The sequence below is a fragment of the Chenopodium album genome, chromosome 27 (assembly GCF_948465745.1).
Source record: "Chenopodium album chromosome 27, dcCheAlbu1.1, whole genome shotgun sequence".
In the NCBI taxonomy this organism is placed as follows: Eukaryota; Viridiplantae; Streptophyta; class Magnoliopsida; order Caryophyllales; family Amaranthaceae; genus Chenopodium; species Chenopodium album.
The window spans coordinates 27,457,485-27,472,192 of record NC_137860.1 but is presented as its reverse complement, the minus strand read 5'-3'; the positions used below and the strand labels follow the sequence as shown (position 1 = coordinate 27,472,192).

Sequence of the window (14,708 nt, the reverse complement as noted above, 5' to 3'; positions counted from 1 at the left end):
GATGATTTTTCTAAAATTGTGAATAGTAGTAAGATTTTGAACAAAAACATTAAAAAAAAAATGGAGCATGTATGTTAAATCTTAATCCAACCTACCTAACTATGCTACTATTGTAAGCAAGTCATATTGTCACGGTCCGGGAGTTTGGGCCCCGAAACGTGCGGCGCGCTCTAGCCTTTTGGCGGCAAGAACGCTAGCCTTGAGCGGAGGAAGGGCTTGTGAGCACAAAGCAACACAAGCGGGCAATAGAATCTCAGGAGCACTCCCGTCTATCTGGGCGACGGAGTGTTGGTGGTCGGGGCTTGTGACGGCCGATACTTCAAAGCGGGCACAAGCGGGTCCGAACCACGAGTCCTTAGCGCATCAAGTTGGGTTGGAGGGGAGCTAATATGCAAGTAAGACACAATATCTATAAGGGTCTAACAACAAACAAGCATAAAAGCAAGGCAACACTTGGTAGAAGGCTTTAAGATTTCATTAATCATTCGCCCTCTAAAGAGCTTAATGTAGTACATGCATAGAATCCCTAGTGAACACTGAACTGACAGTAACACAATAATGGGACATATGGCCTAGAAAACATAAACTAAACTCTAAGAAAGCATCTAAAGGGAAACAAATACATCAAAAGGAGTTGGATTCTAACACATATGCTCAATACAATTATGTATTACCGTACAATAGTACTCCGTATATATTACTCCGTATTTTCAATTTTACAAATTATTGCTTTTTTATTTTCAATGCGGCGAATTATTGGCTACACAATGTGGTCGCTTGTAAAAGAACAAAGTAACCCCGATACCACTAGCACGCACTGAGTAACCTCAATTGATCAAGTAATAACTCCTATAGCCTCGACTAATTAACCCCTATAACATTAACGAAATAACTTTTGTAAGCGCCTGTTCACTTCAGCTTAATTTCATTTCAGTTCAATACAGCTCCAATTAGTTCAGTTCAATTCAATTCAGCCCCTAATTTCCTTCTCAAAAAATATTTATTTCAACTCTATTCAGTTCAGTTCAGTAATACATGTAAACAGGCCCTAACACTGACTGAGTATCCCCTATAACACTAACAAAGTAACCCCACGATACATATAAGAATTTGTAATATATTTTTTTGTTTTTTTTTTTTAAGTTGGTCCCACCGTCGAAAATTCAATTAGTTGCTTTTTCTCAAGTGTACTTGGTATTATTCTTCCCAAAAATTATGAACCACAAATTATATTAACAACAAACCTATAGAAATGGTTATAATAAGCCCACGAAATACATGCATGAAAAATTAGGTCTAGAGCCAATTGTTGTATTAGCAATAAATCACTATAGGGACCAGAGAAGGAATCAGACCAATCACAGAATAGAAGCAACATATAGTAGTCAAATATGTTATGGTTATAAATCTTGTACAATAAGATAAACATTTATAGGTTTGTAGGTTAATTATTTGTTCCTATATTAAAATAGTGTGAACTATGTGTGTGCCAATAATTATTTACTTAAAAACAATAATTTTGATTAGGAGTATGTGGTCCAATTTTTGAAACTCCGCCACAAGGGTGGCATCCTATTAACTAGCTATATGGAGGCCTTGACGCGGGTGCAACCACCTAGGTGCAGTGACGGTGAGGTTGTAACCACGGACGCTACCCTTGCGGTGGATTAAAAAAATGTTGGTTATATAATATTATATGTTGCCTCTTTAGGTCACTTCTTGTAAGTTTATCAGGATATTAATCCTTTTTATAGATACTCAGCTCGTAGTATGTCTTTTTGTACATCTTCTGATAATTTAGGCTTTAATTTTAAGAGAATAATTCCCTAACTTTTGCTATACTTATTAATTTTTGGGAAGAAACTTGATCAATTATATTATTATTTTCAACCCTTCAAAGAACAATGAAGTATTTTAATGAATTTTATCCAATGGACAAATTTACTAGCTAGAATTAGGAACATGAAGATGTTTACATGTTAGACAGTTAGAGTCCTTAGAGATACTTAGAGATATGAATTACTCGACAAAGTACCAATACAATGCTATAAAGAATCTTTCCTTAGTAATAGTTAGTACTTCATACTAATTGAGACTATCAATTTGGTTGTTATGAATGGTAGATAATAAGCTGTAATGATCACATGGCATATGAGCATAACAACCATGTCGAAAGTGGGAAATCCATTTTAATTGATTGATCGATCTTCTTGTTGATTAATAGTCTTCGGTCATTCCTTTTTCCTCCCATTGCTATGCAACATGTCTTCTTTTACATTTAATACGTTAAGCAAAGTAAAACAAAGATAATATATCAAATGAGATTTTGGCTTTGTGGTTAGAACTCGCGATCCGTGTACAATAGATTGTAGTTTCAAAATTCTCCATGTCTATTGGTAATTTGTATTGCTCTTGTGGCCGATTCAGACTAATTAAAACCAGTATAGAACAAAGAAAATAAAGTAAAACCATGTGCTGAACATATATATCTAGATAATTATTCACTGAGGATTGGTTTATATACACTGCTATCACACCCCCTCACATGAGAGTCCGTTTGGTTTAAAGTGTGGATGCAGCATAGATCGACCCTGTGTCATACTTCTCAGTGCTTAATATTTGACTTTAAAAGGAGGGATTGGATGACATTTGACACCGTGACTTTTGTGTCACGCTATGCAATTGTTTAAGCTGATAGTTGAAACTTATGATCGATTTATATGCTCTATTATTATTCAATATTCACCCCTTGATTTAGCTAGAAAACTTAAACAAGGTTTCGTCATTTATTTCCGGAGATAGATTTATTAATAGTGCTCTTAATTAATTAACCCAACTCACGATCAATTAGTTAATTAACTACACGGATTACAAACTTATCTCTAGTTGTCTTGTATTACAATCCTTTGACTTGTGTAAAAGGGACTTGGTGGAAAAAGTAGAAAACGACCAGAAAGACCATGAAAGAAAGAGCAAAGATTACAAACAAGAAAAGATGAAAAAAGTGAGTGACCAAAAATACATGAACTACTTTCACTAAATTGGTGTTTTCGTATAAAGTATCCAAGTGATGAAATGTGCATATGACGTCTATTTTAGTAAATCTAAAGAAATGAAACTGAGATACTTCATAGTTCATACCAGTTGTACACAATCTTTAAACCTTTTTTTCATGTCGTCACACAAGTAAAAGGATTCGTTATTGACCTTTGTATGTAAAAGGAAAAAGATAGGGCAAGAAATAAAGTTTTTGTGTAGATTTATTGCAAACTTTACTAGTTTACTTGTTCTAACATGTAAGCATTAATTAACATTACTTGTTACCTCATTAAATCAAGAGTTTGCAAAGTTTACATACCAATTAGGTCATTGATTAATTTATCATTACAAGATACTTTCTTCGTTTCTCAATACATGCAACAAGTTGACTTTTAATGATTGAATAATAATGTCATCAATTTGTTTGATGTATTAATAAACGATGGAGTAATGAACGAAGGAACGAAGTCTTTCCTTTATTTATGTCATATTGATCAAACATGCTTGCCAACGCTTATCTTGAATAGTGGCGGAGCTTGGACTAAAAAAACAAAGGGGACAAGATTTCAACCTTTAACGAACCTTTAATTTTAAATATAAATACTTAACCATTGTGACACGATTTTTTATATACATATTCAGGCAAAATATTCTTTATATTTAATTAATAGCTCAAAAAAGAAAAAGAAAAAGGGGGAGGGGGGGGGGGGGGGGATCTAAGCCCCTATGAGTTTCAATGAAGCTCCTTCCTTACACTTTGATCATCAATATGCTTAACACATTAATAAGAGTAATAAAAGTTATAAAATTATATTTTGAAATTTTAATTTATGATAAACTCAAGAATACCTTACACACTTTTTCATTGGAAAAAAAAATACTTTCTATTATTGTTTATATTATTTTCAAAAATAAATTTAATTTAGAATATTTGTTTAAGTATTGTGTGTTAATTATGCAAAAGCAAGTGTCACATGCACATGCGATATGAGATGAAATGAAGAGAATTATTGATAACAAATTCAATTATGATCCCGCCATGAATAACTCATCACTCAAATGTGAATGAACTCATAAAATTCTCAAATTTATTTCCAACTCATGATTAGTATAGTGTTTACTTCTAAAAGGTTTACATAGACAACATAGTACACAAACACTATTGTTCATTGAGTAACGTTGTACCCAATTTAACCAATTTCAACAAAATAACAAGTACTCGAAGTAGTTTAGTACTAATATTTATTTGAGTAGAAAATGCTTTTCTTTTTAGTTATTGTTTTGGAGGGTAAGAGATGCTTTTCTTAAGGATTGTCTACCATCATAATGACTAAACATCGTGTCATACATTTGATCTTTCCCTCTCATCTTCCCACCCCACCTCTTTCTTTTTCCTCTTAGAATCTTGTTATATATTGCAAATTTTATAAAACACATCAAAATGTCATATTCTATCCAACTTATGGAAAATTAATATCGGATTCCATCCTTCCATCACATTTCAATTACTCGTCTTATTTCAATAATGTAATGTGAACAAGTAATGTGAGTATGCAATAACTTATTTCAGATAATAACGGTAATTTTATAAAAAGTTAACTTAAGATATAGGTAATCCAAACCCTAAATTCTACCTAATCAAAGCTATCTGGTCACATATTAATTACATGTCCTATTGTAATAATGTAATTTGAACTAGTTATGTAATAATGTAATTTGAACTAGTTATGTAGTAATAAGTAATGTGAGCATACAATAACTTATTTCAGATAATGACGGTAATTCAAAAGAAACTTAAGTTATAAATAGTCCAAACCCTAAACTCGACCTGTCCAAAGTCATCCACGTTAACATATTAGGCATCATACAATTTTATTTTGGAGATAAAGACATCAAATTCATAATAATAAAAAAAAACAAAACCCACGAGGAGAATGAGAAATAATAATAGGTGGTTGTAAATTTATTTATGAAATGTAGAAAAACTAAAAATGAGGCAGACAAATGAGTATGACCCACGCCTTAAATATTTATTGTACACAGAACTCAGTAGTACATTACATAAACTAACGAAAGCTCCATCACATTAAATCATCAATATCTGATTTAATACAAAAACTATAGTAATTATCAAAGAATACAAAAATAAGATCAGTGTAACAACCGCCATATATGATTTATGTTAATCTAATGGAAAAAGAAGTAAGTTGGTGCACATTTTTATTTCTTTCTCTCTCTTCCTTTCCAACTGTCTCTGTTTGCTTTCAGCCTTTCACCATCTTCCTCCTTAGTCTTCCATATAATGATAAACCTAACAAATTTGAAACATAATGTACCAAACATTACAAAAGGTCAATTAGCATATGCTCAAGATAACAATTTGTAATAAGCATTAATAATATGGCAACAGGCATGAACCGACTGCTGTCGTATTGTAAAGGTTTTTTATCTTAGCGCGGCTGTGTACAACAGCCCCAAACCTAGCAACATTACCTGTGAAAGTGGTTACATGGACGTAATCAAGGTTTTTGATCTTACCGAGACTATGCATGACAGCCCCAAGCGTAGCAATATTACCTGCAAAAGTGGTTACGTGACCATTATCATGTCTGAAACTGTGTTGAGATTACTGGGGTAAAATCTCACAGTTTTGACAATAAGTGAAGCCAGCAAAAAAAATTAATGACAATAATTAAGACTAATTATGAGTGCCGTGACGGTAATTCTTATAAACAATTAATGAAGATACTGGCAAGATCATATATTTAATAAACTTCCTAAGTTCCTTTTCCTTTCAAGAAACAATTCAACTTTGTTATACAGGTTCAACAAACAGTCATTAGTTGATGTCTTGAAAATAAGATATGATGGTTGTTGTTTTGGACAAGCAGATGAAAAACTACCCACGTACCAAACTTAATTATATGCCTTTAGATGATAAAAATGATGATTATGAATGTGGAATAAATGTGCAAGAGATATTTAGGGTCCCTGCAAATAAAAGACAAACAATGTGACCACATTTTAACAAAAGAAAAAGGGCTTATAGGAACAATGGCTTTGATGATTGTCCGTACATATATATGTCACTAATTCATGAATGCAATCACAGGCCACAATAGCTCAAGTTTCAGAGGAAATAAATTCTTCAACCTATATTTGTCCCTTCATATTAATTGAAACTAATAGTAACAACCCTCCTCCCAGCCCCAAAAAAACCCTATTCCTTGAATAATTATTGGATGGTCCATGACCAAAACTTCATCCGTCCATTAGATCATTACGACACGTTATTAAGGTCTTAATAACATTGATACAAATTAATGGCATTGCGTATTCATTCGCCACAGCCAGAACAATTTCCGCGGTATTCTCCATAGTCCTAGACTAACAGTGTGTGAACAGATATAGGGAGAGGGAAAGGAATGGAAATAGACATATACATTTCCCTTTCCCTATCAATAAAACATATCCTAATGTTTAAATGATTAGGAAGGAAATACAAACCCACCTCTTCCCTTCCACAGCCAATTACATAAACTCTAACATTTTCAGTCCCTTTCTCTCGACATTAATAACATAAATCCCTTTAAGTTTGATCTAGTTTCCAACCGAAAAAGAAAAATATAAGGTTTCAAAAGGAGGTATCTATCAACATGGTGAAAAAGAAATATGAATATATGCTAAAGACTGATAAGGATTACTAAGGAAATATTAATACGAGTATATAGGAAGCCTTAAGTGTCAAGTATATGCAGCACAACAGGTACTGAAAAGAAATATCATCAAAAACCAGAACAAAATCACACTTATTCACCTACACAATTTCTTTAACTCCGAATCTACTCATCAAGTTTGCATATGCAATGATACCAATCAAACATCAATACAAATTACACAATATTGTGAGCAAAGAGCAACAGAGACAAAGAAAGGACAAAAGTTGTTATGTTAATGTAATTCAGAAAGGGTGAATGTAAACATAAACACATTGAGAGCATGACACCAGAAAAAGGGAAAACGTAAGACAGTGAAAGAAACAATGGTTTAAGGAAATATTGATGCTTGTACTACGGTTAAGTAAGCTAATAAAGGTGACAATTTTTATCACAATCAACATCTATTAAGATTAAGCTGAAAGTGCAAATTCCGTGTTCCGCAGAAAGTGTAGCAAAACAAGCAATAGTTTCGGACACGAAACGCCCTTCGATCTTTTACCAAATCCCAATTATTATCTCATCATTCCATTGTGGGAATATGAGTTTCCACAGCAGTGATCATGCTTTTTAGTTTTCATTATGCTCATAATTGATGAAGATAAAGTAGGCAAAGATCATCTACCAGTCCCAACTAACAGTCCAATTCAGTCAATATTCCAATGAATAACTCCTAATTATAACCCAATCGGCCAATCCCAATACCAGAACTTATTAGATTACAAAGTAATTAATACTATACAAACATGTAAAGTGTATCTCAGTAATCTCACTAAGCAATAAATTGTATACAAACATGTAAAATGCAGTATGTACACTACAGAACACTGAATATTATAGTGGGCCAGATACAGTGCTGGAGCTTCAATTTAAAGCATCCAGCAGCTAGGAAACACTGGAGGGTGGGCCTAAAGATACCAGTTGCTGAAGGCCCATATTTCGCATGCAACCATAATCAAATGTCAATTTCTGATTGCAAGCATTAGTATTAGTCATGATATTAAGCACAAAATAAATATACCAAATGCTGCAAAAGGACATCTTGCACAACAGAAAACAAACAGAAAACACATGCAATTTCCTTCACTATTCACTACATTTTCTCAGGATTATGAGCAATAGTTATAGAATTTAAGGATTTTATCAGAGCAATAGGATAGAAAACGGATGAGATGCATATCTTTACACGTATGGAAACCGAAGACAACTTAATGTTTACATGGTCAGAACTTAAATCACAGCCCGACAGTGGAGAGCCTAGCGGCCAGCCATTAGTTAGGTTTCTCTCACAAGCCATCTTTTGTAAAAAAACAAATGCAGCAAAGGTAATTTGAGCAGACGGTAAAAAATTGCCTGTTCAAGTATGAATGAGAACCCTATTCATTGTGCCCCTGTGTTGGTGCATGTGAAATAGTAGTAATAGAAATGTTAAGTTCAATTAAAATTATGAACAAGACAAACCTTTTTACGAGCACAGGAATTAAAAATCAAGCTCTGTCTGGCACTCTGGCACATTGATTATGTTGTAATTTTAGCCAAGAACCTAATATCTGAACATGGTATTGAAAGGTATCAATTAGCTCAATCCAACACAATAAAAAAAAAAAGAAAAAAAAAAAGAAGGCAGGTATGTTTTGCCATTTAGAGTTTTAGAACAATGCTGCCAGCTAAAGCTTATGTACTGTTTTTTGAAACATGCAACTACTTGAACAAAGTTGCATATTGCTTTGGTTGGCTTCGGAAGGCAGAGAAACTATTACTCCGTATTAAGCAATTAGAAACCAGCAATAACTGAAACTAAACTTTCAGTAGAAAAAGCTAATATTGGGGTTCTGCAAATTTTGGAAATGCATAGATCAAATTGACGAACTACCCAATTTCTGAAAGCTGGTACCAATATTTGCACAGTGAAAACATATCTATGAGCTTATCAGTGAGCTATTTTTTACAAACTATACAGAGTCAATGATATACGTTCTCAATGATATATGAAACTCTGGCTAAAGATCACTCATGGACTGGAGAACGGTAGAAGTGGAGGGTGATGCACAGGTTGTGATTCAAGCCTTGAAAGATTAATGTAGGCATGGGGGTGACTAAACTACCAACTTATTTTTGAAGGTGCCTTAGATCCTGATTCCTTGTCTTTCTCTTGTTGCTTTGGTGACTGTCATGAGGCCGCTTGCTGTCTAGCTAGATTGGCATATTTAATATCCTGGGACAATCCTAGGGGTTGCCAAATTTTCTTATCCGCAATTCTGAGCTTGATTCATTGATCTAAATTGTGGATCAGAACTGATACAAATCAGACTAGGGCCACTAGGCAGCCAAATTTGGTTTTCTACAAGAATTTAGTAGTCAGTAGTTAATAGTTGATTTGCTTAATTACTTGACCTAGCTGGTGTTCTACATTCCATAATAATGATCAGTTCCACGCCACACTGGTTCTAGCTGACTTCCTCTATATCTACTCTAGTAAAACGTAGTTAGAGGCCTAAACCCAAAGGCTCCTTTCACACTCTTTATAGGCCACAACATCATATAAGGCCTGGGTAACATGGATTTTGATATCAAACATGTGTAATCAAAGAAATTCGATACATTTGAAAGTCAAAGAAGAAAATAGATGCACAAAATTACTGCAGTTGCAACATATTGCGTATTTGCCCCATAACTACTGAATGAAGAGCAATAATACAACCACCTATTTTGTATCTCAAGATGTCACAATTCTTACTCCTAAAATCCTAAGTTCTCAAGACTAACACATAGGCTATTCACTATATATCTTTGGGGAGTACATATCTAAAAAACAGAAGAGGTGTTAGGGTACTATGAGAAATGAAAAACATTTTAAAATTTTTTAGTCTAGGAGAAGAAATAATAGAAGCTATAGCAAGAGAGTGTCCAGTAATAATCCTGAAAATTTAGAAACTTTAATTATAAATTATCGGTCAAGACACAAATCAGAATAGCCAAGCTCATGTGAACAAGCATGAGCATCCACTGACGACTGACCATCAGCAAGGGAGATTCAAATATGCAATCAAACGAACAAGTTTTTGGGTTAAGGAATTACAGTCTGGATTGTTAGACAGCTTGGAGACAGAGTTTAGTAGAAACCAACCATCATATTGTAGGATGTCAGATTGCAGAGTCTCATACTTATATGTTATATCTCTACAGCACAGTCAATTTCCATTGTCAAAAACTAATAGTCGTTTGTTAATCCATTCACATTCCCAGAGGAGACACATCAACACATAGAACATTCACCAATTCACCATAGTTTGAAATGTTTCTATGTAGTAACAAAATGTAGGAACATTTAAAATGGCACACTATTTTGCACCAAATTTGTCTAATTGCTGTCCTACTGTAACTTTGACTAACACCAGTGATATTAATTTGATCTTACAAAAAAAGAAAGCATTCCAACACAGAAAGAAAATTCTGACAAAGTTAATGATTTATTTAAGCATGTTAATTAATGTAATTAAAGTCTAAATATGTTCTTTCTTGATCACAATAACACTGCATTGAAGCAACATGAAAACATAAAAGACGACGATTGTTCAGTAACAAAAAGATTCCTAATATTTGAAAATCCTGTCAAAAATGGTGGTCTGTCTGTGAAGAGTGTGAGTTAAGACATTAATAATAACAAGTCAGAGAAAACAAAGTAGGCTACTAAGCACTACCTAGCATGAAAACTATGAACAGATGATAAAGTCTCTGTCTAATGAGTACTGCATAGAAATTGTTGTAAGGGTAAACATAGAAAAAAGTGTCAACAAGAATGCAACGAATACTGCAATTTTCACGTCAAGAGTTATTTCTTAACAAAATTTGAACCACATTAAGAACAGGAAAATACAACAGTATTGCAAAATTCATACAAGCAATTATAATTTCTAACATTGAAGTCAATACAGCAGAGATCTGAGAACTAGAAAAATATTCAAAATTTTCCAGGGGACTGAGGTTACCTGTACTGATGATGCATGAGAGGATTGCAAGGTCAATTCTTCTCGTCATTGATGCTGAAATATCTCAAAATTACAAGCACTGGTGTATACCCTTGTCGCTTATTCAGCTTTAAACTCAAACAAGATCAAGCACATATAGGATACCATTGCTTCTCAACATGAAAATTTCAACAATTCATCAGGGAGCCACCAGTACAGGCAGCGGCTATTGACAGCCCAAATTCACCAAACCAGCTCAATAGCCTTAAACAAAGTTGCTACCAAGCATTTGCAATGAAACTTTAAAGCCTCTCAATACCAACAAAAGGCGTGGCAGCTGGTCTCTTTTAAGCACTGTACTGATGTCAATGCGTCCTCTCAGAGAATAGCAGTCTAGCACTACAATAGAGTTACAACTTCCAGTAGATTTGTTGAGAGAGCATGTTTGAATAGTGAGATATACACTTAGGTCCTGGCAAAGGATGAACTAGCAGGCAAATAACATATTCAATCAGTCCATCTGAAGAGCTTGGGAATCAACAACATGTCCAGGGAATTCATCACAACAGCCACCTTAACCAAACGTCTATAAGACAACAATATTGAAAGGATTTTAAAACGGGAACCTTGGAATATAGCTGCTTCAGAACCTCATTTAAATACCAAACAGCAGTGGGGAGAAAATCCTTCATTTAAATTTAAAGATATTTGAGAATTGATTATAGAATTAGAGCATTTTCTCCATCACAAAGGTCTCCCTGTAAGGAGAAAATTATATAAACCAAAACGGGGAACTCACAACAGTTTACCCACCAGTTCCTACTCTACTTCAGATATCCCCTTTAGCCACCGCATTCACCAAAATCAATACTATCTAATAGATGAAGCACCTCACCCCGTCAATTCTTAACCACGACATAATTCTGCCTATCATGCCAACAAACTAATCAAGGAAACTAAACCCAGTACAGCCACATTGTAGTTAAAATCCAATGGCATTCGAGCAACTACACACAACGGCCAGTAATCCTCGGTTCTGTATAAACATACATGAATATCTCCATCATCACTAGAACTCAATCAAGAGTTCCATAAACCGACCGCAATGATGATTACACAAACAATATCATATTAATCAAATAAGCAATTAATCACAAAAGGCAATACCCAACATTGTAAAATGCCGTTTCACTGGACCACGTACAACCATTCAATCCACAACTTGAACCTAATGCAAGATAAAAGCAACAATGTTATTAAAACAAGTAATTTGTTTAGGGTTTTAGGGTTTTATATCTAGCAACAAAATTAAACTACTGGATTCGAAAAACATAATGCTCAATGAAATGAAAACTGGAATTTGATAAGAAAGATTGTGTAAGAAAATAAATTGTTTGTTTAAAGCAAAAGAACCCTAATTTGTAATTTAAATCAATTTTTACAGTACTAAATTGAAAAAAAGTTGATATGCAATTTCGAATTAGCTAAATTGAGGTAAAATCAAGATGAAGAAGAAGATTGATTACCAGTGTTCAAAGATTGTCGGAAACTTCATTGCATCGCCAAAAATTGGCCGGCGATGTTCGTCGGCGACGAGACAGCCCCGTCAATGTTTTTTCAAACCTACGGACTACGGAGTGTCGGAGTATGTAAATGATCATATTCATGAATGAATAATAGTACACCGTAGTACTGTAGTTCCAACTGTTCCAATAAATCCTATTCCCTCCGTTTTCTTAACAAATCTCCGCCCTAAAAGTAAAAAATAACAAGGGTGATTAAAGATTTTGTTAATCCTATTCCCTTCCGGTTCCAAGAGATATTGGGATCGATTCTCATCATCCGCCCTTGTGGCTCTCTAAACACCAAAAAAAAAAAAAAAAAAAAAAAAATTTACATGGGCTTCTTTATATAAAAGTTGTTATATAAATATACTACAGAGTAGGTTATAACCGCACAGTTTATATAAAACTTATTTTTAATTTATATAAATAAGAATTACGTATATTTTGTAATTTTATTATTTTTTATTTTCATCAAAATTATGATATAGTATTTGTTCAACGTTGTCTAATTCATAGTTCAATGTAGGAGGTCATTTATTAGTGTGCAATTTAAAATTATTTCAATTTTTTAAGATAAATTGATAGGTTTTAGTTGTAATGTAGAAGCTTCCAATATAACTCTACCAAAAAAAAAAAATGACATCATCATTGCATTTAGGCGGAATTTTTTTATTGAGAAATCGACACGTGGGCAATGACATCATCAACATCTGTTTAGTAAAAGTTAATTACATATATATAGACTACCTCCGGTTCAAATTACTCGCAACAAAGGAATATACATATATACCCTCAAAAAAAAGGAATATACATATATATGTATATATATATTATAATTTTTTTTTAATGTAAGATGAACACCATTACAATTTCTATATTTTATCTAACCATGAACTCATTGATACAATTTTTATTGTATATATACCATTACAATTGTATACAATTACAATTGTATCAATGAGTACATCAATTAGTTCGTCTTAATTAGCCACCATCATTATATACGTATCCATACCATTACAATTTCTATATACGAAGTATTTGTTATTCTTTTATTATTATTTTCATGCAACATACGATCATTGTTTTGATTGCTAATTGTTCATATTTAGATTAGTTATTTATCTTCCGTATTAGTTGTAATATTCAATATTTTTATGCTTAAATTTAATGCAATCTATCCCCTACCCAACTACTCTCCCTATACTGAATTAGTGATGAAAAAAAAAGAGCCTTAGCTAAATATACCATCCAACATATTTTAGATAATACTTATTTTAGCCAACTATTTTTCCATGACTAAATTAAAGATACAATCGCATAAAATTAGATTATGCATCAACGAATAAATTGCTTCACCTCATTTCTTACTCCACAACGCCGTAATTAGCTTACAAACTTCCATTATAAATTGAAAATCCTTTTCATCCTAGTAATAAATAAAACATTCTCAAAACACAAACTTTTAAATAAATCGGATGTACAATAAATATTGTACATCCGTTATAAAGTTACCCCTAAAATAAGCAAAAGTTACCCTAATATGGATAAATGTTACCCTAACATAAATAAATGTTACAAAGTATTTATATTTTATTGATAAAAGTTACCCAAAAAATTGTAAAAGTGACCCTAAATTTAATAAAAAGTGACCCCCGATGTACAGTAAATTACTGTACACCGGATGTATACAAAAGTTATTCTTCTCAAAAACTCAAGCATTTAAATTTCATCTCACATCTGGTAACAATAAAAAGTTGCAAAATCTACAAAATGGGTATTTCAAGAAAGAATTTAGTTGCAATAATCATAGGAATGGTGTTATTTAGTTCAATAATATGTGAAGCAAATAATTTTGTATCATATGGTGCAATTAGAAAAGGAAATCAAATTTATGGAAAAGGTAATCAACAACTTGGCGGTCCTGCTAACAAATATACTCGAGGATGTGAAAAGGGCACCCGTTGTGGCAAAAATCCAGGAAAAGATCAAAATGGTTCTCCAGTTAAAGGTGATAAACAAGGAGCTATGCATTAAGGGTTTTTATCTTTAAATAAATTAAATAAATTAAATATGTAGTAGAATAGTAAATATATAGCATATTTATTGTTCTACTATGTAAAAATATTAATAATATATTTTGAGGTTGTATAGAGTTAGTTTTTAGGGATACATATGTAATTATGTAAACCTATCTATCTTTTTTTGTATAATATGTACTCCCTCTAATACATTTTGAAGATGAATTATCATCAAGATTATTCGAAAATAATACAAATTTATGTGTTATCTCTTACTTCAATTGTTTTAAATGTGTTTTCAAATAGATTATATTGGATTTAGCATCATTTTCACTTGTACGTAAGATGTGAATGTTAGTGGTTAAAACATACATTAAAAACTGTGAAAAGCAACATGGA

General features: G+C 32.9%; 1 long non-coding RNA gene across 1 annotated transcript; it reads right to left on the bottom strand.

Moving 5' to 3' along the window:
- Positions 1-4,999: 4,999 nt before the first annotated feature.
- On the bottom strand, positions 5,000-11,351 carry LOC145621102 (uncharacterized). Its single transcript, XR_014108352.1, has 3 exons — positions 10,745-11,351; positions 8,217-8,305; positions 5,000-5,616 (listed from the first exon to the last, which is right to left on the bottom strand). It is a non-coding gene; the product is annotated as an uncharacterized LOC145621102 (long non-coding RNA).
- Between the last annotated feature and the right edge of the window lie 3,357 nt (positions 11,352-14,708).